The 25,029-nt window shown below is 37.5% G+C and overlaps 1 protein-coding gene across 1 annotated transcript in view; it reads left to right on the top strand.

Annotated features, from left to right (window-relative positions):
- Positions 1-24,092: 24,092 nt before the first annotated feature.
- The window catches only part of mef2cb (myocyte enhancer factor 2cb), a 56,997-nt gene continuing 56,060 nt past the window's right edge, over positions 24,093-25,029 (top strand). Inside the window, exon 1 of the mRNA XM_020921357.2 lies at positions 24,093-24,213. The gene's annotated coding sequence lies outside the window, so the exon portion shown is untranslated. The remainder of the gene's footprint in view (positions 24,214-25,029) is intronic.

Here is a 25,029-nt window from a genome sequence, read left to right as displayed (position 1 = left end):
TTTATTTTCTTCACAATTGCTTTGATGTAACCAAAGAGACTTATAGAAGTCTGTCGAACGATGAATATTACACTCTTACTTTCTAATTATTGTGAGTCATTGCACAAACTTTGCTTTAGCGCAGAGTAGATTATGGTGTCATTTTTTATTTTCTTATCTTTAAATGTATATGTTTTATTTCTGAAGGTATTGTTCTGAGATGTTGGTCAACCTAACCTTATATCTTTGCTTTTTGCCTGTACAGTAAATATCATTCAATAAATGAAAATGTATAATTGAGCCGTTTTTGTGGTTATTAATTAGCTCAGTAATTAGCTGATTTCTGGGACATTGCATTTCAAAGTTGTATGATTAGCATTAAAATATGAACTGACCATGAAAACACTGAATTTTATAAAACATGAATCTTCCCTGATTTCTGGAACAGTATATACAGCTATCCATGAAACATTTTGAGGACTTATGCATTCAAAAGAAAAAATCTATTAAATTGTCATGTGATTGAGTAAAAAAATTAAGTTTATAATGCACACAGGAATCTATCATATAGTGTTTGTGTAATTAGTGTAATAAAATGAAAGAGTTGTCTGCGTGGGTTCCCAAAGTGGGAAATTAAATCTGATTTGAGTATATCATTTAACAATAAAGTTTTTAGTCTGTACTTGAATTAGAAAGATTTACTTTTTTGTCACATTTGTTCAAATAACACATAACTCTAATAAATGTTAATAAACTATTTTTTTATATATATATATATTACAAATTATAATAAAATGATCAAATAATAATTAATAATTAATATAGATTATCAGATATTGACTTTTTTCAGTGGGCTTAGTCCGCACTGAATGTGGGAATTTTTAAATGTCATTATTATTTTAATATTGATATTTCAAATTAAAATAAATTCAATAGAATAGTCAATAGTCAATCTCCAGGCTGTTTTCTACACAGAATCTCAGGTAAGACTCTTGGGCTCTATACCAGAGCAGCACCTGTCTAGACTTAGCATTCCCCCATGAAAGCCAATGGGAGAATAGCCCTTTGCACCCAGGCTTTACAGGGAGCCATGTCGTTCAAATGCCAAGGTGCCCGGTGGCAGGATCGTGGGCTCTGTTCTGGATATCAGCTTTCATAGGATCAAAGCACCGACAGCGATATCCCTACCCCCTCATCAGTGGATCAGCCCCGCACACACCCGGGGGATATCCGGGGAGGAGAGGCGGAGGGGAGGGGGAGACAGGCAGGAGGGGGCAGGCGAACGCCAAGGCTCCTTCAGCTGGTTGTATGGGTGATGGGGGGTTTAAGAGAGACGATGGGCAGATGAGAGTGAGCTTAAGGCCTGTGGGACTGGGCAGAGGAGATGGTTGTTAGGGATGTTTGAGGAAGACAGAAGGGAGAGGTGCACCACAGGGGGGATAGAAGGACCAGGAGATGAGCTGTTATGATGTATAGAAAAACTGAACAGAGGAAGAAACTGTTTGTATTGGTCCAATGAATACTTATACTTATGCTCATTTCAATATGCATATCAGTTTTGGCCTCACAAAACATAAAAACAAGTGGGTATATAAGAAGGATACAATTTATGTTTTATGATTCCAAAATAATAAAAAAGTAATTGTTTATATTATATTGGTCTCATAATTGCCCTGCAACCCTTACATATCTCACTGTTGAGACATTTTTCTTTTTTTCTAACATGGTCATTTTTCTTTTTCTTCTACGAAAAACAGAAGCATGTTTTTTTGGTGGATAATAACTTGATATAACAAGTTGTATATGTAGTTGAACTGGACATAATCCACTCTGTACAATATTGCAGTGTTTCATGGTCAGTGTACATAAGCAACCACATCATTTTTGAAACTATGTAATGAATAAGGGTGGGTTAATATAAGTTTTCCTTCTTCCTATTCCTTTTCGAGAAATGTGCTTTTCTGTTGTTTATAATGTGTACTGTATGTATATGATTATTGTTTCTCTCTTGGGACAAACTTGAAATAAAAATGAATCAATCAGTATTATAGAAATTTTGTATTTCTGCAATTCTCAAGAAGAGACGAACAATGTAGAAGTTTTTTTTATTTTTATTAATTACTGTATTTTTTATTACAGAGGCAAAGATTTTTAAAATATTTTTACCTGTCAACATTACAGGTCTCAAATTGACATGTATAATGTATAAGATGTAAATGTATAAGATCTTGAATGTGTAGATGACTGATCACTAAGAAATGAATTCCCCCACAGCACATCGGCATCTGCATCCCCTCTTCACCCCCTGTACCTCCACCCCTCCCACCAGCCCATACGCCCAAGAGTCTATTTACTCACCCGCTTGTTTGCCGAGAGCGACAGCACCCACCCTCTGCACCACCCCCACCCAGACTCCCCATCTCCCCCTCCTCCATCCTCCCTATCCCTTCTATCATCTTCCTAAGAGATATGAACAGCGAGGTGCAACACTCTTCCTCCTCTCCTCCCTCTCTCCAGGCACTTTTTGGATTCCTCTCTCTCTTTCCTCTCACCTTCTCTTCTCTCTCAATCATTTCCTTCTCGCTCTCTCCCTCCTTTCATATCCCAGTGTGCCGCTTTTCTTCTGCTGCCTCGTCTCTTCCGATTGCGGCTCCTCTCCTCAAGGTATCAGTGTGTGGTATGGGGAGTTGTGGCGGAGTCTGTTCTTAAAAGTGCTAGCTCATTAAGGAGTGCGAGTGTTTGGATATGCGTAGTTTGTATTTTTAGTGTGTTTGTTTGTGCCGCCGTGCCGGAGCTGTGTTCTCGGCGCGCTCTCCGTGTGTGTCCCTTTGTGTAGTTGTGTGTGTGTAGTTGTGTGTGCATTGTGTGAAATGTGTGTGTGGCGCGTGTAGAGCACAGGTAGGAACACTGCTGACTCGGGTTCTTTCTGTTCCACTGTGGCTTTTGGGAAGCACAAACTTTTATTCCTGTATAGCAATAACATCTGTTTACAGTGTTAAACATATCCAACACGAGGCGAAACAACAACATGTTTCAAACTAGTAACTGCATAAAGGAAGGACGCGCAATACAGTAGACTCTGTTGATTCAAACTTACTTTAAAAGTGTTAGGAATGACAATGATGGGTGCTTGTCCTGACCCAATTAAAGAGGCAACTCCCAAGTTTAAATTTTTTTTTTAACAGTTTCAGAAATCTCATCCATGTTTTTCTCCAAGTTCATAGTTCATAGGTACCTTGGTTTTTAAGACATAAAGGACCCTGTTCAGTTTCCACTGGGTCCATTATTTAGGTGATGTTCAATGATGTAGTTGGTAAAATTTTTGTGTTTTACATTACATTATATTGTGTGCATATCACTAAACTATACAAAAATTATTTATGCATAAAAATGTGTTTCAGACAGATGACACATAGACTATGATGATTGCTCTGGGGAAAAAAAACAAAAAAACAAATGGGATAAAATATTTAGATGTTGTAATGCCCAAAACATACTGTGTTTTCGTGGGAATGTTGAGCTGTTGTCATGTGCAAATGTCCTGTTTTCTTTGTGTCAACTCAACAAGTTGTGTCCCAGTGTCCTTCATAATGACTGTAAAATTATATGGTTTGCTGCCTCTGTTTTACCACACAGTTACGACGGGAAGTATTTCTGTCCAGTGTCGTCAAGATTTGGCACTATGACTTTTTATTGCAAGGAAAGTGACCTTAATGTTATTTCCTTTATTGTATTTGTTGAATTTGCCACAGCAAATGTAGATTCTTCAACCAATGCATTGTTGAATATACATTTTTATTATTTTCCTCTAACTGTGTGGACCATTCCACACAGTTAGAGCCTAGCAGTCTGTCCTTTAGCTTTGGAGCACACAGGACACCCCACAGTTCCCTTTGTGTGAGTAAAATTGGGATAAGTCACACAATATGGAGTGTTTCAGCCTTGACCCAGTTCTCAGTGTTAGGGATGTCCTGTCTTTACCAGGGGAGACATAGAGTCACTTATTCCAGGTGGTTTACTGAGTCACTGTGCACTGTGCCTTTTCAAAGACCTTCCACTTAATTAATATGCAATCACAATTATCCTCAATGACTTCTAATACTGTCCAGGCCTACAGAGAGGCAGAGATTTGCAATAGCATAAAAGCTTATATAATACTGCTTCTTGTATAGGATAAAATATATATTATTATTAGAATTTTGGTAAAAAAAAACCAAAACACTACAACAGAGATAATAGAAACTTCTACTGATGTACAAGTGGTTCACATCTTAATGGCCTTCAATACGGTTTTTGCTGGTTGTTTTACTACTTTTGGATACCTTCCTTTTCATTATCAGAAAAATATAAAAATAATTCAGCCTTGAGTACTTTACAGAACTCCACAAAACCAGTTAACTAAGCAGTTTAAAAAGCAGCTAACATTTGTGTAGAAAAAAATACATTCAGGTGAAGGCTGCTTACTGCATGATATGGGCTTTAAAACACAGAGGAGTTGGATAGACTACCACTCAATGGCACACAACAGCAGATCCATAGGTTTTAAGCTCTGGTGAGTAAAATATGCACAATTATTCAAAAGTGTAAATGAAACAAATCAAACCTCGCTACACTGACAAGAAAACATCTTACATGATTAAATGTAAAAAAGTATATGGTGTTTTCCCACTCACACCAGTCCATATCATTGTCCTTGGGCAAGGGATTTCCTCCAGTGTTTGTGTATATTATGACTGTGTGGGTGTGTTTGAGTGTGAATTGAGAATAGGACTGCAGATGGAAATCAAATCTATAGGCTACAATTTGATATGTTTATAACCATGCTACTCATTTGTGTTCATTAATCCACTGCTGAGCAAATAAGTAAAACAAAAGACTGGTCTACTTTCTACTTCCTCCTCTTACGGCCACAACTGGAAAAAAAACCTTTTTGGTTATTCTGTCTATCTTATTCTTCTAGCTTCATCAATCGTCAAACTTCAATGTGAAAGTCAACTGTTAAAGAGATTTAAGTTATAATGTTTGATCTAATTTGTCCTGAATCCACCCTATCCAACATACAGAAGATCTAGGCTACTGCACTGTACACACAAGGCGCATTCAAACCGTCAGATGCCTTAAGGTGTCTCCTGTATACTGTATGTAGTCTTCCTGGAAAGTGGAAGGTAGCAGTAGCTGGCAGGCTCACAGCGCTGGATCGATACGGGAATGCTTTTACTGCTGTTTGTGGACGCCTCCTCTCTGCTGTGTTATTTTATCCTTCACTGAGTCCTGTTCATTTGTTGTTCATTTGCTCGGTCGTGTTGGTTCAATAAATCTTATATCATCTTTGTTTTCCCCTATTACAAATACTGTAGCAGGCTCTTCACTTGCCAGAACGGCACAGTATGTTGGTACTTACTGTCTTTCCAGCATTATCCCTGTGGCCCATCTGTGTGTGCTGTGTGGACAGATTTGATGGAAATATGTGATCTACAAAGGAAATTCAATTTACATACTGCAATTACACATGCAAACAAGCGCAGCATGATAACAAATAACACAATGCATGAATGAAATGTAAAGATGCTCCATCCCCCAACCTGCTAATTCATATACACGATGTTATTGACTTGAACTTTTGTTCAATTCAGCCACCACTGTTTCTGGCCATAGTGGTCATCCAGTAATGGTATTGTATTGTCTCAGTCCCAAGCCAGAATAACTGTTAGGGTTTGCATCAAGTGCTAAATGTAAAAATATGTTTGAAAGAGAAATTCTTTCTTAGGGCCAGAAGAGAATCACAATACAATTATGTGTGAGGAGACACAAAAACTAAATCAATATATGCCTCAGTACAGCTCACAGTTCAAGGCAAGAATTAAAATGCCCTATTACTACATTTGGCCATTTTATTTTAATAAAAAAATAATTTTATATTGTCAATAAAACAAGATGAATTTGATAAAAATGTCTCCTGGGGAATGCACTGATTGTATTTTGTAGGCAGACGAGAAGCCGAGAGTAGAATTTCTGTCCACCAGACTTTGCAACAGAGGGTGCCATGCAGGCCTGCCAAGGAAACTGTCACCGCTCTCACTCCTGACAGCCATGGTGCCACCCGCCTCTGTTTGTGTTTTATTCCACTGCTTCCTTGTCATGGCAACCTGCTATGTTCCTTCTCCACCTCTCTGTCTTTCTTCTCCCGGGCCTCTCCCTCCACCTCACGCCTGTTTTCTCCATGTAAAGTGATTCTCCAGGTGGACGGTGGCCATTTAGAGGGCTGTGGACTGGCAGTTGGCTGGTGAGTGGTTTCTTTTTCTTAGCCTGGGCTCACCCTCAGGACTGAAGCCCAGGGCTCCTCTAGCTCAGTGTGGCTGTCATCCAACGTCTCCTCAGTGAGTAAGACTATGGCCAGGCAGGAGGCTCTGCTTACAACTCCAAACAATACATGGGCTTCTGGTGAATACTGTCCAAATGAGTTTGGACAATAGGCTATTCCCCATATGAAATCTGCCATCTCAACAATAACATATTGTCGAATGTTATTACATTTGGCAAATAAATGCCATCTTGGGCATTTGTCAAAATATGAAATTTCAAATTAAAGAAACGTTGAGGAAACGTGTGCATCTATGCATATTATAGTTAAGGGTCACAGTTGCTAAATAAGATGCCAATGTTAAGAGAGAGGATAAAAAAAAAAAAAAACAGTAATTAAGCATCCTTAAAAAATGATTACATTTATACATATTTGGATAACAAACTGCATTTTATGTGACCATTTTATTCAAGCCTTTACTACCAAATGAGTGATGCAAATTTCTGCTTGTGCACTATGGTAAAAATCGGTTCATTTTCACCGTGCGTGTAAACGCGTGCAGAAGATCACCTTGACTGTGGCCAGTCGGAGAGAGCCGTGGGCACTGAAACAGAAGAGGTGGGGTTCAGTCTTTTCCCAGAAGGCCGTTCTGTTCCGCACAAGCGTCTGCGCTCTCTCTGTCTCTCATTTTCTCACACAGGCACACAGACCCCTCCAGCTGGGACGTCCCCAGAGGTTCTGAGCCTCACTGACTGATTAGGTCCCAGGTAAAGCACTGCCCGGGAGCCTGCTATAAAGCCAAAGTCATTGACAACACTCAAGTGAATACAGCACACATACAGCACACATACGGCGTTGCTGTCGTGTGGTGCCTCGCTTGGACCTGCACACACATGAGAAATGTGCCCGCCTACTGTCTCCTCAGACAGCTGCTTATGCAGACAGCACACCACTGGGGATTCCCACAATTGTATATGATATAATGATATTATTCTCCCTATTTTCCGAGTAGTTAGGCACAGCGCCAGGTGGATCGTTCATAAAATGGTGTATAAGCTCAAAGAGGCTACGAGACAAGTCTATTCATCACAGCACAATCTTGAATCTTTTCCTGCAAGAAATTTACTGTGCTTTTTCTCTTACCAATAACAACATAATAAAAGGGTTTAAATACGTATATATCCACATTTATGAGCCATTCACCAGAGTCCACAGCAGGAAGTGCACAGACAATGCCAGGAGCCTCCACCAATCCACATGCAGTCAAACCATTGCAGTCTGCCATTCTGTTCTGCGAGCGTTTACACTGTATCCGCCTGTGAGGAGCTCTGTAGTGAAGTACAGACCGGAATACTTGAGAGCTATTTCCAGGCCTTCTCTGAAAAGCCACCGTTGTAGAGGTCTAATTACAGGCCTTTATGTCGTGCTTAATTCTCAAACAATAGGGTATACTTTTACACAAGGACATAAAATTACTCTCATTCAGAACATGTTTGACAAGACAAGTGAGCACTGCATGTTCACTGGACAGTCATGCTGCTAGGAGAACAGATATCAACCCATTTGCTTCATGGCTGTTTTAGTAAACCAATAAAAAAAAAAAACACTGCAGTTTTGTTCCTTTAAACTGAAATCACTGTGTTTTTGATAGGAATGTCATGAAACATTCAAATAAATTGCATACTGTTGAATATAGCACTACCATGCACATCTTCATTGACAGTAACCTTACCCCACAGTTCCAGCTCACCGCTAACACATTAGCTATGCTTCTCCTTTTAGTGCGCTATTATGTCATAGTGTCACATGTTGAAGTGTTTTTAAATTCTAACAGTATTTCTTGTATTAATTTGCTTTCTATACATTGAATGCATGCCTTCTATTCTTCACCTCATGCAACACAGCACACAAGCCAAATGCACACTTAGCGATGTTCCACATATCATGATGTTTGCTTCTCTTTTAATACCTTCCATTAAGCAAACATTATGATAGGCATACAGGCGCGGAGCAAACAGCATGTTCAAACTGTGGTGACCAGCGGCTCCTGCCTGTCCGGGGTCTGCGCCCTCAATGATCCCATTCAGCAGCGGGACGCAGGACTCTTCTCTGTCAACACGGGCCCTCATTCTGGGGTTGTGTGTGGACATGCACTGTTGTTTCAAGCAGTCATAAGATGCACATGAGGAGGTCACACATTATTATTTGATCTGACAATTTCTTTTACCATTGTATGGTTCCTTTATGTAAACTGACAACAGATGATATCTGTTATCACATGCTTGCCATTTTTATGTAACCAAACCTCACAATGAATGAATGACAGAAAAAACGCACCATTGCATTCACAACTCTTATAAACTAATCTTGTTCAAATGAAGATTCTTCCTCATATCATCACTGGGTAAGGAAAGGTCTTAATATTTTCAAACATGCAAAATTCTGAAATTAATTAGGAAAACATGAAAACAGAATACCATCACAAGGAAGACCTAAACCAGCCTATTTCTGTCACAGAGGTGGTCCAACATCATCATTCAGTCCTGAGAATGCTGAGATAGATGGAAAATCCTGCTGAACCATATGGTATAGGATTTAAATCAACAGAATAGTAAAACGGTTAAGAACACTATTTTAGTCGATTTCAGTGAAAGGATTTGTGTTCAATAGTTTTCATTGATAATGTTAAAGTACATGTCCTTGGAATGCACTTAATTGAAGCCCTAATTCTCCCCTCAGCCTTCTGCTTGTATAATTGAGTGTGACACCAGTACTGATGGGTGTATTTTTACAGTGTCGACAACAGCAGGCAGTGGTCTGAAGCCTTTCCACATTCATGGAGCATAATTGGTGCTTAAAGTCTTAAATTATTTATTATTGTGAGATCTGACAGCGCTGCTCAGAAGCAAATTGGGATCATCTTCCATGACCACCAAGGATTTGCAGATTGGAGGCAGAACTAAGTTTATTTCCTGCGCTCTGCTTTTATCCTTGCAAACCAAAGCGTTTAAAGGGATCACTCGAGACAGATAACCGCGTTACTGTACAGACGGAGAACGCTGCTGCTCTTAAGATCACCCGTTTTTTTCCTTCCTCCTCACCCAAGTCTAATTGTGCCGATGCTCTCCCTGTGGGTTTTAATGTTTGACACGGAGGAACGCTCTTAAATCCTCCACACTAGACTGCCACACTTAAGAGGGCCACTATCTTAAAAGCAAAAAAGGATGTATGTCTAATTCACAAATTTATCACGTCACAAAATGATGCATTAAATAAGAGGGGACACGCACCGATTTGAAATGCTGACTTTAGAAAATAAGTTGCGCTTTAGCTAAATGAGTTTGGATGGGTTCCCCTGTCCCCCACACCCGCCCACTGCCTCCCACTTCTGTCCATGTTATATCATTGACTCTTCTGTAAGACTAGAAGGCCACACAGCTTTGTCTACTCCTTCTGCTCACACCAGAAGCTTAAGATATCACATAATTTCATGTTGTTATCAGTAACATTTAATTTAAGTAATCCTTGGACGGTGGGCCACAACAGTCATGAACTATCTATTAAAATGCATGTTTCAGAGTTACAACAGAACATTTTGAGAAATATAACAAAATCTAGTTGACCTAACAATATTGCTTTGAGTATTTTCATACCTGAATGACTAAAAACAGATATATAGATAAAGATAAGTTGAATGACATTGTGGAAAATTTTAGACGCAGCAGTAATATCATAGACAAGCAGATGGCAGACGCTTCACTCAAAAAGTTACGCAGTGCATCTTTAAATTTAATAAGGAAATAATGGATTGTTCACTTCAGTATCTGCCCATTAATTTCTTCGAATATGTTACACTATAAGCACTATTCAAACTCAAACTAAACAATTTGGCAATTGGTCAAATAATTTTAACCAGCCTGAATTCAGTGATTGATATTTCAGTGTTGATTTTCAGACATAAACAAAGAAAGGCACACTACTACAAGTTTGCTGAGGAGATAGTCACTTCTGTCATTTTCCAGGTGCAGGATCATATGGTAACACAACATTTTCTTTTTATGCAAGCACAGACACACATACATATGCATTAGTGATCAGAACTGGGCCTACTTCAAAACATGCTTTGTATACATGTTGTTTTTTCTGTGTGTGTATTGGGTGTGTGAGGGATCCCAGAGGGTACATCATAGTCTGTGTTGCAACATTGTTTTATCTCCCATTGTATATGACTCAAAGATGGCTGTTTATGCACCCCTCCCTCATTAGAAGAACAACAGAGCAACGTACACAACACGGCCACACACACATGCTGCTAACATGCATAAGTGCAAGGAAGATAAATAAGACAATCCTCTCCAAGTTCAAGAGATAAGCTTTGGAAACAGAGGTCAACAATTCTAGAAGAAAAATATTTCAAACTGCATAGTTTTTTTTTCACAATTTGTCACAGGTACCTAAGGGTAATGTAATAAACCATAATCAGTGACCCAAGCTGAAGTCAGTGTTCTTTGTGCATCCTGCTTAGGGATACGTAATCTAGTCAATAATAATAATAATAATAATAATAATAATAATAATAATATGTTTATTTGGATATTTGATAAATGATAAACTGCATTATGGCCCAACAATACTCAACAGATACACAAAGGCAAGTATTTTACGTTCATAACTATGTATATAGTCTCCAAAATCATTAACTCAGAAGAGGAGTGAGAAGCAAACGCTCATTTGCTCCCACCCCTTTTTACAAGTCTAGTATCAATATTGTGATATTGGAGGGTTTCCCAGATATCAGTATCATTCAGCATTGAAAATGTACCCACTATTTTCTCTAAGCTGCTCCAGTCTCCATGTGTTTATGCCCTTATTTTCAGCATTTTATAATATAAATCATACGGTAGATACTCAAATTGTGCATATCTTCAAAACCCCATTCACAACAGTATTGATATTTTGATATTCTGTCCAAAATTGTGAGAACAAAGGACTCTCCACACAAAGATTGTATTTACCTGAACAAGTGCATGCGCCAAATGTTATAGATCTGCAACAATTCCAGCCAGATGGTGTTTTCTCAACTTTATATCTGAGACGAAAAAAAAAAAAAATCTATGTGCATGTGCAAACCCAGTGGGTATAGGAGCGGGTGGGGGTGGAGTTTGAAGCGACTGTGGAGGTGAACAGGTGAACGCAGAGACGCAGCTTTCTCCTGCCACCTCTGCCCCCTCCCCATATCCCTGCCTCACCTCGCCTGGGGGGGCTCCAGCTACTGCTCTTGATGGGGGGGCAAATGTTTTCTCTGTTCTCTCTCTTGCTGCCTCCGGGTGTACTACCGACTCCGTGTTACCCTGGCGATCTCAACACATCTCCGCACTTTCCACACACACCTACAGCAAGGAATTTGAACTTCTCTCTCTTCGCCTCTGCCTCTCATCTTCCTATGTGGGGCTCTTTGTAACTTCCACAGCCCTAGCATGGCGTGGAGAACAAAGTCGTGGAAGAAAACTAGAGGAGAGACAGGATGAATGAGCTAAAGTCTTGCTGGTGGCGTGGCATCGTTGGGTTGATGGGAGGAGGTTGTCCCCAGCTGCGATAGAAGACAGTAGCTTATAGGGATGTGGTGGAGAGTCTAATTAGGCAGGCCTAAGTGTGCTGAACTGTGGGAGAACCCCGGAGTGCCAGAAAACAGAGAAGGGAGGAGACCAACACCGTCAATAATTACAACGTTTCACAAACCAAGCAAGACACCTCCGGGAAGTTTTCAATCAGAAAAAAATCCTCGCTGCACTCAGCTGGGAGCATGAAGAGGAGATGCATTTCATTAGCCCTCACCATAGGCAGCTTTTAAAAGAAGCTCAAATAAGCTGTTACAGAGAGGAGGTCATTCTGTTAGTGTTTTATAATGTAATACTGTCAAGTGTGATTCAGCAGGGAGGATAAAAATATGTGCGCCGTGCTACAGACAAAACAGGAGCTATAAATTACATAATGGAGTTTGAAATTTGTAGATTTTTGAACTGATAAGGCACGTGGGATAACTGTGGAAGTGCAAGTATAAATATGCAGCCCAAATTCTAATAACATTTAAATCGATCATTAAACATTAAAGAAAAGAAAATAATTAGATACTAAACATGTATTTTTTTTACCAGACTACCTCTAAAATGTATGTAAACATGACTGTTTCACTCATAAGAAAGTAAATGATTTATGATTTAAGATTACAATAAAAAACATTTATAATTTTTTTTCCAAAACTCTATTCCTTGAGCCTTATTTGACACCAGGTTCTTGCTATTTTTGCTACTTATATTGAATATATTATTGACATTTATATTGTTGCTCTTTGTTATTTTCATGTTTTGTTTTGTGTGAGCTACTGTGTGCAAAAAAATCATTTGTGGATCAATAAAGTTTGTCTAAAGTCTAAAACCTGCCTTTCATTTTCTTTAACTAACTACTGCCTAGCCTAAGTTTGCATTAGGACATCTTTACATTATTTGTTTTTAAGAGAGTAGTCTGACTTGCTCATTATCTTGCCTCAATTCTTAATTTTTGTGACAGCCGTGCCAGAGCATCCTCATCTAATCCCGACAGGAAAAGCACAGATTAGGCAATTTGGTACCTGCTTAAATAATTCTCTTGCGACTATACCTGAACTGATGCCAAAAACCCAAAAGTCAAGTGGATTGACATAGTGGAATGATAAGGAGGACATAATTATTCCTTTTCTGGTTTAAGCGCTGTGATGTTGTAGTGAGATAATTGATGCAGCGTTGCTCCTCGCACATCTGTTGGTGACACGCACATTGCAGCATGCACGTGTATCTCTGTGTATGTGTGTCTAGGCTTTGCTCATAACAACTGAACACAAGAGACAGGGCCTTCACGCTTTCAATGTTTCACACCTCAACAATACATAGGCTACTATATATGTACAAATAATACAATATACAAAGTGAAATTAAAATGTTACCACTAAAAACGTGTCGTTAATGATCAAATCCAATCTGAATCAAGTAGGGATGGTGCAAGATCTCATGCCACAAAATCTTGCAATACAAATTACGTAACAAAAATGATCTTGTGAGATTTTTTTCCCAAGTGTTAACATTTTGATCAGACAAAAAAGGCTTATGTGTTGGTGAGTTGCTTCTCTTACAGTTCCAAAAAGCAGTACTAGAATGGAAACAAAAAATATTAAATAAAATAAATAAAAAAATGTGAGGCCAGAATTGGAAAAGGAATTGTGAAATTTATATAGAGATTCTATAAAAATCACATCCTATCTCATTCTCATGGATGCAATCTCGTAATTTATCTCAAAATTATCTCTCGTCCCATCTCTAGAATCAAGTCATTTCAGTGTTTTCCATATGCCTTTTCACATCATACATGTAAAAATGTGCATCTTGCTTTGTAGTATCTGAAGCATGCATTTATATTTGGGTTATCTCAACTAGCAACACCCCATGAACAAACGCACTCTGTTGCAAAGCGGATAATGACAATAGGACTAAAGCGTATCTAAAAAATTAATTAATGTCAAATGTATTTAGGTTATCCATTGCTAAAATACATGGTGTTTGCATGTTAATATCACACATTAAAACACATCCCTGCAATTCAATTACTGGTGAATATCATTAAAGGCAGCAAATTTACACTCTAATCTGAGCGCAGTATTTAAGTCGCTGCAGAGACACACAATCCCTTTCCGATGTAAGTGGATTAATTAATTTGAATCAATAATGTTTCAGACTCCAACATTTGAGAGAAAAATAACTGACTCCATGAAGCCTTATCAGCTCCATGAGAGGTTCAGGGCCCAGGAACAGATCAAACCTCTGCTGAGACAAAGGAGGATACATTATTCTTCTTGTTCATTTCTTGGTACAGTATGTCAGAATCAAAAATATTATTACTTATGACTGAAGTTGTGGTTTTTACTGCTGGCAATACATTTGATATTTTATTTCTGGCACTGGTTTATTATGTAAGCAAAACAATACATTGACCCTTTATTGAATTTGTTTACGTAGATGCTTTGGTGAAATGCTTGGTTTCAGATAACAATCAGAACATTCTACAGGCCAGTGATATTTAATACAGAATGGGGGCTGCTAAAATGAATGTTGTTAAAATGCAGATTTCTGTTGTAATACAGTGACTTCTTGGATCTAGTCACTAATAGAAATGATCATGGAAAACATTTGTGAATTCATCTTTTAGATATTTCAGAGGAAAGTACAATTTACAATAGAAAATACTGGCTCTTGCCCCCATCTAGTAGTATGACATAATTATATTTCAGAATCTGAAAACCACTAATATTTACTTGTGAAATATAGTTGACTGCATATTAACTAATATTACAAAAATTAAAGGTCTAAAAGGTTTCCCATAGTCTGCGTATGTTGATTATACTGTCAATATAATAGAACAGATTGAATTTTGACAGATTATGCAGAACATTTTACCAAAGTCTGGGTAACACAAGATAACAAGATAACTCTGAACTTTTTAAATCTGTTTATAAAACATCACCTTTATGAAGTCAAAACGTCTACCTGCCTATCTGCAATAGCATGTTTGATAGAGCATGTTCTTCCTCTACTGAGCTGTGTTCCACCAAACCCTCACATGGATTAAAGACACACACTAAACACTTGACAGATTTTGTGCTAAACAGCAGGAGACGATGTCGCTCTGTGAGTCACTATGACGACCATGCAATGTAAGAATCATGCAAGAAACAATATGCAGCCTCCATGTGTCAGCTCCCAACACTGGCTTTCCTCTTTTTATGTCATTTTATGTTTTTTGGATGAGCATAAACATAGCTCACAGTGTTATGACAGAAGTAATGGTTTATTTAACACATTTTCGACTACTAGTAAAAGGGATGATTCATGCTACATTTGATATCGTTAGTGAAATAACAGCTTACTCCAGCTGTCTGTGTGGATAAAGATTATTATGAGTATGAAATAAAAAATAGAAATCCTAAAACCTTATTATTTGTACTTTTTTGATCTCATGGGGACAAAAAGCACTGGCTAATATCTTAATGATAATCACAGTTGTTGACCCATGTCAAAATTTAATTTAATTAGGGAACAGGCTTGAAAAGTATAGAAATCAAATACTAATCATTATTAAAACTAGAATTTATATTATCAAAAGTAATTTGAACTTGAAGTACTGATATTAAAAACACTTCAACAGGACAAAAATTAACCTTTCCTCAATATTTATATAATGATCTTGAGCTGTACCAGAAATAGTATAAAACCACATATACCTGAAGGATTACACAGACAGACCTCATGGTAGATTAAGAGAAAGCAATATTATTTAAAGTTGCAAATCACATTCTATTGTCTAAATAAAGTGCTTTTTATTATCATCATGATCAGAATCAGTATTGAGTATTGAGTGTATTCCTATTTAGTATTGAAATCAAGTTTGAAATGTTAGTATCGTGACAACACACTTGGGAAGATAATTAGAGTACACATTACAGTGGGATCAATGGCCTGTGGTTGCAGAGTCTCAGCCTGCTGTTGGTGTTCCTGGTCTATCTTTAGTTTTTGCAGCAAAGAAAAGCTGGAAGTCTGGATGTGTCAAACGCGCTCCTTGAGACAGACTGGAAAAGGAAACACAGATTTTGATGAGGATGTGATTATTTAAGTGATGCGCTTTGTACACAACGGCCCCAGGCTGTGTATGTGTCGCTCATTTCTTCCCTCACACGAATGCCGTTCAAACACATATTAATTTACACTTGTTTACCTTGATTTAAATATGCATGATATCAGTAGGAATTCCAGTACACAAGGATAAATACAGTTAAATTAAGTAAATAAGTGCTACGAATATTGTTATGTGAAATGTATGCAACTCTGCTTTGACCAGCTACAACTATACAAGAATGTACACTGTCACTGCCACATTTTACTGCTGCTATTTACTAATACCCACTAATAAAGCATTATTGGTTTTCAGTTGCCTATATGCAATATTCTGGGGACTTTCTCCCATGCAAAATCTATAAAATTCTGTTTTAAATTGTGTATTGCTAGGGCAACGGCCCTATTTTTCATAATTTTGAAATGAATAGTTAGTAAATGTTGCTGAAAGGCAAATACTTTCAAAAATCTAAATAAAAGCCTGAGTTCATTACACAAAGACAGATGGCTACAATGGATACACATTAGCATGATGATATCCTGTATTACCTTATTTAATTACCACATCTGTGTGCCACTCCTCCTGACATCTCATCAAGATCAATGAAGACCTGTTTAGAGAAATCTTACCAGACACCATCGCAGCCAACCTCCAACAACACCAGAGAACAAAGCATTGGAGCATTATCCCTGACAGGTTATAAAACAGTATTTACAAAGCTCACAGCACCGCACAACAAATAAGACAGAATCATTTGCTTGTCATATTATGTTTGATTACAGAAACACATTTCCTAATTTTTGCATTGTCAAAGAAATTTACAATTAATTTTCTTTTCTGGAACATATTTCAGCAAGATCACATGACCAGAAATCCTAACTGATGCCCATCCAAACAGACATTCATTCACTCATGTTTCTATTTGATATAGTGGGAAGTGCCTGATAACTACTATATACATACATACTATATCGACTTATCATTCAATATATTAAAGCTGGAATAATATTTCTTTGGGGGTCAATATTTATCTTTGTACTACTGAGAAACTGTTTTGTTATTTTTGGCTATATGATAAGATGTAAGATGTAAAAGGTTGATTTAATAACTTCTATGACTCATTACAGATGCAAACTAGTGTTTGTGCATTTTGCTGTTTATTTATTGCAGTTCATGATTTTTAATAATATTGTACATTTAGAATATTTTCTATGGTATAATTCTACTCTAGGGTTTTTGTTTCAGTGGCAAAGTAGTTTCAGTATTATCATTTATTGTCTATATTTACTTCAGCAATATATCGAACTTCAAAAAATTTTTATAGTCACAGGCTTATTGACATCAGGCATAACAAAAATAATGGCAAACCAATCATTAAAATGCAGAATGTAATTTTTAAATAACAATAAGAACAACAACAAAAAACTTCAGGTGCCCCTCACCCCCTTAGAGGCCTTTTAGAGCCTGAAGAGTGATGTGTAGTTGAGCACTTTATCCCAAACACTGTAAATGGGTGATGCATCAGTGCTCCACTGGCACTCCATATCCATCTACTCCGACGCAGAAACCAACCTCAACCACACTGCCCTTTAAAAAATGCTTTTCTCTCCAGTACCTCCACAAAAGGACCGGCAAAATTAGACCAAATCTATACTTTGCCATCTGGGCTCCTCCAAACTTCAGGTAATTGGTTTTTGTAATAGGTCACAATAAGTAGCCAGTGTACATCCTTTTCTGAACAAATAGAGTGACATAGTATCTTGAGCCTCTTCTCCATCCATTAGGCTTATAGTTCATAAGAAGAAAGATTTCATTGATGTCAAGCAGTACAATGTTAGTAATAATGATATCAAAAAGTACAGTTTCATAATGTATAGATGATTTTTATAATGTATATGTTTGCAGAGGACCAAAAAAGTAGCCAAAGTGTATTCCACAAAAGTGCACTTAATATTCAATAGTTATTAGTGGTAGTAATAACTTCAGGCAACTTAACATTCAGGGACATTTTGATGACTTCTGCATTCAACACTATTCTTCAATACTTTTTCTCAACAGTTTGAACTTCTCTCTTCTCCTTTGAACATTTTCCAGCCATAATCCAGCTATAGGGAACTTACAGCCAACATATAGTGCAGTATATGCAGCCCAGTGCATCTCCATCTTGGTGGATCCGTGTGTCAGTCTCGTCTGGTGCTTTGCTGCTTTATCTGGCACATCTGACAGCTCCACGCCCCAGCTCGATTAGAAAATTATACAAATGTACGGGTGGAAAGGTGTAATTGAAGATGGCAAAAAGGGCTGATTGGGGGGACGTTGAAATGATTATTCTGCAGTGTACAACATGGAGGGCGTGGAGCGGAGAAACGCTTTGAAATGATTAGTGCTCCTGACAGGTGCTGATGGCTCTCTCCCTCTACATCTGTGAGCCTGTGCATTTACTTATATAGAAACATGAGCGTCCCACTATAGTGTAATGTATATCAATGGATGTAACCAAGTAGGCTTGGACAAGTAATCACATTTCAACTACAACAACTCTTTCTCCAATAAGTCCTAAACATTGTGCAATAAAATAGCTTATTTATTAAATCTTGTTCTGAATGATTATTTTGTTCCCGCAAGAACAAGACAAAACAAGATACAAACATGCTAATATATCGTAATTGGGGTTGGGAATCACAGGGTCCTTCTCGATTTGATACAATACCCGATATACGGTTTGTGATATACTTTAGCAACAAAATGTCTTTATTAAACCACAAATACCTGCCATTTTTTACAGTAAAAGTAACTCTATGCAAATATTACACTTAAAACAACAGTACATTTTGCTGTACAATAAGACCAGACAGTTTCATAAAAGCACCCCAGGCCACTTCAAACAAGGTTAAAGCTACTGGTCGTCTGTGTGCGTGGCAGGCGTACAGTACTGGCCACAATGAAACAACTGACTTATGAGTTTTTCCCCTGACACAGTGAGAAGCTGTCTATCTCTGTGCTGTGACTCAGTCTTGTGTTCTGTCATGTTAAATGCAGTTGACAGAATAGGCAGACTACACCCTAAACCTCCGGCCGACTCTGTTTTCTCTGGGCATCAAAGTCCTGAACTACGGTTTGGAAGTTACACTGCTGGCTGACCTAGTACACTTATTTTATTGTGTTATGTCATCATTTTGTCATCTAAGCTTATTTCAGTATGTATTTGGATCACCAAAACTGCACTTTGTTATGATGTAAAGCCTAATCCTGTAAGTGATTTGGACAAATCAGTGAAAAGAATAAATCTGATGCCATAGAATCACACTTTAAACTACTTTGAAATAAACAAATGAAATATTAGACACATGGAATTATAGTTGCATAAAATATTCAACAAATAAAATAAATTACTATCAAATTACTTACTAAAGGTGGCAAGTTACTTCATATAAAAAAAGATTCTGATAAGGCTCGGATCCAACAGGCTAAGCATTGTTGAATGATCATACCCCAGAGTGCTCTGCTGCTAAATATAGCTCCACTTTGAAAAACACACTAATAGAAATATGCTTGGCTTTATTTCAAAGAAACTTAGGATCATGAAGTTATTTAATGTGGCATTATCAGTCCACAATGCATGTGCTGAAGTTCAAATGGCATCACAACTTCATCTGTGTCTCACTTCTTGTCGACTTTCAAGTCAAACCATCCATAAGGTTTACAGAGGGGTTAATAACCTCTAGAAAAATGAGAGAGAACATTGCATTTTAACTGTATAATTGATTCATGAGAAAAGTGTGACTTAATTATCCCCTGATGACTATAATACTCTGCATCTCTCTGTTTGACATTTTTGAAGCAACTAATCTAGAAGAATGTCCAGGCTTGTCTCATCTTCTTCTTTAACTTTTCACAATGATTGGCCTAAATTTTCAATTGCATATTGATTTTGGTCGCTTTAAAGTTAATTGGCAAGCCAAATTTCAGAGAAAGAGGAAATTGTGACTATAGAATTAAATTATATCATGCTTTCAATGCTATCTGCCTTAAGTAAATTTGGCATAACGTACAAATAGTTCAGGAATAGCTATATCACAGTTTGACATCCCTATGCAGTGGCCTTTATCATAGCAACGGACATAAACAAATGCTCAACAGAGTAGAATGCATGTAAAGAATTAAAAAAATAATATCTCGACATCCACGGATGGGAAAGAAGTTGTCACATTCACAAGTGAGACATTTCAGTTTGTGGTCATGCTATAGCAACTTGAATCCGTATGTTACGCAGTTTTAATGTAGCACACTTCGCAGAGGAACACCACACTGTCTCGTGGTAGTCTAATGCTGTGTTAATGTGGTCCTCGGAAACTATGAAAATGTTTTTCCAAGTAGAAAAATGCACATGGACTCCTGCACAAGTTGGAAAAACAACTCAGGAACTTGGGTCAAAACCTGTGACCTGACTTGTGCACTGGACATCACCTACTGTAAGAAGACCAATGAGAATCAGTTGATTTGTCAACATTTGAGCCGTTCAACTAAACGTTACCACATTTATGGTTTTATTGTTAGTTGTCCAAATCATAAGAGCAACAAATTTGAGTAAGAAAGGCCCAAAACATCTGTTTAACTTGGCTTATTACCAGTGTAATGTTAACTAGCTAAGTAAACAAATACCGTTTATTTTTTGAGAAGGCTAATAACAAATTTTATTGGTTAGCTCTATCAAACACTGTTTATGAGCAGACTCAGTGATTTCATTATTGAAACCTGAGGACCACATGAATAAATGAAGCACATTTGCGTTAAAAATGCATCATGCACAGCTTCTCCTTGCTTAATACTTAAGTAATACATATTGAAATATTTTAACTAACCACTAAATATCAATTTTTTCAGCTCATGTGAATGTGAAAGAGAAAAAAATGAGGTAGCCTCATGTTGTATTCAACTCAAACAGTATGCAAGGTTAAGTGCTGTGCTTTGTTACCATGGTCACCTGAAAACACATTGTGCTTGTCTAGTGCACAGAGCATGTCCAGGTCCATGGTTGTCTTTGTGTTAAAATCCACAGATTCTGACCTGTCACAAAACAGATATCCTTGCTCAGTATAAAGTATAGCTGTTTTATTGGTGTATGTAAAACAGCACAAATGTAACAATCCTGATGTAATTGCATGAAGATCATATTTTACATATTGTTCATTGTAAACAACAATGATCGGAAAATGACTTCATAGAAACAGGTCCACTGACTCAAAAACTCTCTCAAAAATCTCAAAATTTTACCTAATAAGTTGCCTTTATTTAGTTTTCTATTTATCAAAATATTCAAGTTTCACAGTGCATGGGCAGTTATTAGTCATTTAATTGATTGGGTTTTGATTTCAGTATTGAACTTCAGAGTAAATAACTTAAATTAAAAAGTGTATCCAAACTTTTGACTAGTACTGTACATTGCTTATCTCCATTGTTGCGCAAATATGAAATGCTTTAAAACTACATTAACTTTGCATGGGTCAGAAGAAAATATCTCCAAGTGGACTTACAGAAGGAACAGTGTGGAACAGCATTAGCCAAAGCAGCAGTCATAATCCGCCCTTCAAAAGAGCCAGATGGAGAGGCTAAGGTTTCAGTCCAAATATTGTTTTTGGAATAGGGGTGCATGCTTGCTCACTTCTTATTGCTATGTCTTCATCACTCTTTCTCTCTCCTTCTCCCTCTCCCTGTCTTTCTCTCTTTCTTGAACACTGCAGCCTATTTTCCTATCATTTTATCAGATTCTGTCTCCGGGGGCGTCTTATAAAACCAACACAAGTCATCAGCAAAAAGGGCCAGTTTACTCAACACTTGCTAATCCACTGTTTGAGAGGATTGGGTTAAGGCCTTTGCTTGTATTTGTCGACCATATCTGATTAAAAGTCAGCACTTCACGTCGTTCTTCATTGGAGCTGATTCTCGATGAAATAAAGGTTAAGGGTATACTTGAGTAGTGGTCTTAAATCAGCAGCCTGATAAACAGTGGCGCTCTGGGGTAGAGAGGTATGCGCTCCATTCTGAGAGGCCAAATTCACACAGAGGGACCTTGTGTGCAGAGCAGGGAAGGCCAGACACGCATGCTGTGCACTAAAAGCAATACAAAGGACATAATAAAACAAATTTCTCAGTACAGATATTTACCATAATACATGCAAGTACAGGCAAGGCAAATCTAAAACCATACTGACAAGAAGGAAAACTTTAAAAATGGCAATTTTGGGGTAGTGTTGTAATGATACTAACATTTCCAACCTCATTTTGATGCTTAAGAATAGGCTTGACATTTGATACCTCTTTCAATACGACAATGATAATAAAATGCTCTTTTTTTTTTTTTAACAATATACTTACTTTTTCAACACAAGTGAATTGCACTTTCTTTATGCAATCACATGGTCTCATACTAGTTCTGATAAAGCTCATGATCATGGCATTAAAGGTTAAGACATTAGTATTTATTATCAGTATCTGATTTTCAATACTTTTGACATAAGGGATTACATCCGTGCCTAAAAAACGCAGACACAAAGAGCCTGACAAAAGGTTTAGTAAAGGTATTATGGAAAACGCCCATTTACTTTCAGTGCTGACATAAAGAAGGAAATAAGGCTGCTCTCCAGAGAGACAGTAAGACAAACAAGGGCCTAAAACCACTCTTCAACACTTCTAACCGCTGTTTAACACCCCTAATCTAGTTATGAATTCTACTAACATGATACGGTAGCTGTCACCAAAATGTGTATATCATGTTAACAAAAATATTTACTTATTGAGCAAATCTAATGGCCCTTATTAACATGACCACAAGTGTTTTCAATAAACAGTTTAAGTCAAAATATTCACAACATTCACAAAATTAAAATAAATCAACACAAATTATATATCTCGGCATTTATCAGTTGGTCCCTGATTCCTCATAATTCACTTTTCCTCTGCCGGGATCTGTCCACTCTCACCCAGAAACCAGAACATTCCTGTTGATGACATCACTCTCATTCTCACCACAGATAAGTACAGCGGCGCAGGTAGAAGAGGCTTTTCCCAAAATACTTAATTATCTGAAGCCCACGACATGAAAACAATACACACAAATCAATATAAATGACATTTTACTCTCAGACAAGTGTGAACACAGTGTCAAGGGAATTACACTGAATTTTATCTGTCAGATGTATTCTGGGAAAATCTACTTATATTTCCATAATATGATCAAAAGTTTGATTTGAGAGAGAGATTTTTTCTTTTCTTTCTTTTTTTTATTTTTATATCAATTGTCAAATAAAAGAATCAGTTGAATTTTGAAAGTACATGTCCACAGTTGCTTATATGATATATCAGTCATTTATAATTAAGTAGCAAAATACTGTCTGTAGGTTAGGTGTTTGAGCAATACTGGCATGATTTATATCGTTTTCTAAACATATACTACTGTAGATATCAAAGTAAAATTAGCTTAAAAACTAATTAAAATGTTCTTTTTAAATATTTATTCCTGATTACCATCTATGCATGGTTATGAATAGGGTGTATGCTGCGTTACGTGCTACGGTCCATTTGTTGTGCAAGTACACTAAGTCAGCAGGTTAAGGAAATAATGAGCTCCCTCCTCACACAAATCATCTGTAATATGTGTCAAAGGGTTCTGACTCATTTACACTTATATTTTCATTTGGAGGAAATGCTGAAACTGCACATGCTAACCAGAGCCACCCCAGACATCGTTGGATCACGGCAAAATAAAGTTGTATTTCGTTTTATGGACACTGTACGCAATAAACAAGTTGGAGAGTGTTAGGCACTGTGAAGATGGCAGCATTCTTGTGGGGGCAATAATCCAGGGCAGTGCTGACAAAGGTCTAAGTCTGTGCGCTGGTGTGTGTATGTTTCTGTGTGTGTGTGCTTGTTTGTGTGTGTGTGGTGATCACTGATCCCCATGAGGCTATTTTTAACAGGAGTGACTGGAGCAGGTGGACCAGGCTGGGACAGTGGGGAGGGCACAGTGCTGGACTGGACCAGACCTGATTTCAGTTCAGATTGAGATCGGGGGCAAACACACTCAACCCAAATCGGGGTGTTTCTATTCAAAGCCAGCTGGTCTGGCTTTAGTAAATGCAGGACATTTATTTGTCTGTTTTTTATTATTATTTTTAAGAGTTGGGCCTCAGCTGGTGCTGTGAGTTAGAACTTCCTGGAGAAGTATTCAAACGGCACAGGTGAGTTTTTACAAGATTTTTATTTTCTTTGCATATTTTTTCTTCAAGTCTATTCATAAGATATTGAGCCATCTAGGGTCACAAACCATTATATTTTTTAGGCCACTCCCATGCCTGGATAAACGTAAAGAGGTTGGTCCTAAAAAGTCGTAAAACCCAAGACTTAATGGAAAAAAAAAACAACATGCCAGCATGCCGATCACTGCTCGCTCTTGGATAGAAATTTTGATGTGATAACTCAAAATAAAACATAAAATGTGAAAACAATTTAACCTCAATTTAATGGCTAATTTAAATATTTTTTATAGCAAATATTGTTGTTAATTATGCCATTTCAGTGCTATTTTGAAATGTCTAGTATTACCAAAATAAGACATACAACTGTGAATGCTGACTGATACATTTAAGTGTTATTTAAAAGGAGTTTTCCTTGGGCTTGTCAACAGCACTGGACTTACTCAGTGCATCCAACAGGAGGAGTCAGGTCCCAGCTGTTACGATTCAGGAGATTGAGTTTACAATTAGGTCAACATTTTTATTCCTAGGAAGCTTGGCAAATAGTCTGAGCTTGTATGGTATGGCGTATTCTGTATCTTATATGCTTGTGATTCACAGTCACTTCAGGTTACTGCTCTTGTGAAGATAGAAGCAACGGATATTTAATTATTATTAACCAGAGGATGAAAAACAATGGTGTTAAAATATTCTTGGCTTTGAATTGTTTTAATTTCAGGATGGTATATGAAGGAAGCTTGGAATTTTAAACATCACACACTGTCTTTTTAATCAGATTACATGATATTTTATGGTCTTTCT

The sequence above is a fragment of the Boleophthalmus pectinirostris genome, unplaced genomic scaffold (genome assembly GCF_026225935.1).
Source record: "Boleophthalmus pectinirostris isolate CB_2022bp ecotype Guang Dong unplaced genomic scaffold, ASM2622593v1 HiC_scaffold_4, whole genome shotgun sequence".
In the NCBI taxonomy this organism is placed as follows: domain Eukaryota; kingdom Metazoa; phylum Chordata; class Actinopteri; order Gobiiformes; family Gobiidae; genus Boleophthalmus; species Boleophthalmus pectinirostris.
Note: the sequence above shows the minus strand (reverse complement) of the source record. Positions and strands in the feature narration are given on the sequence as shown.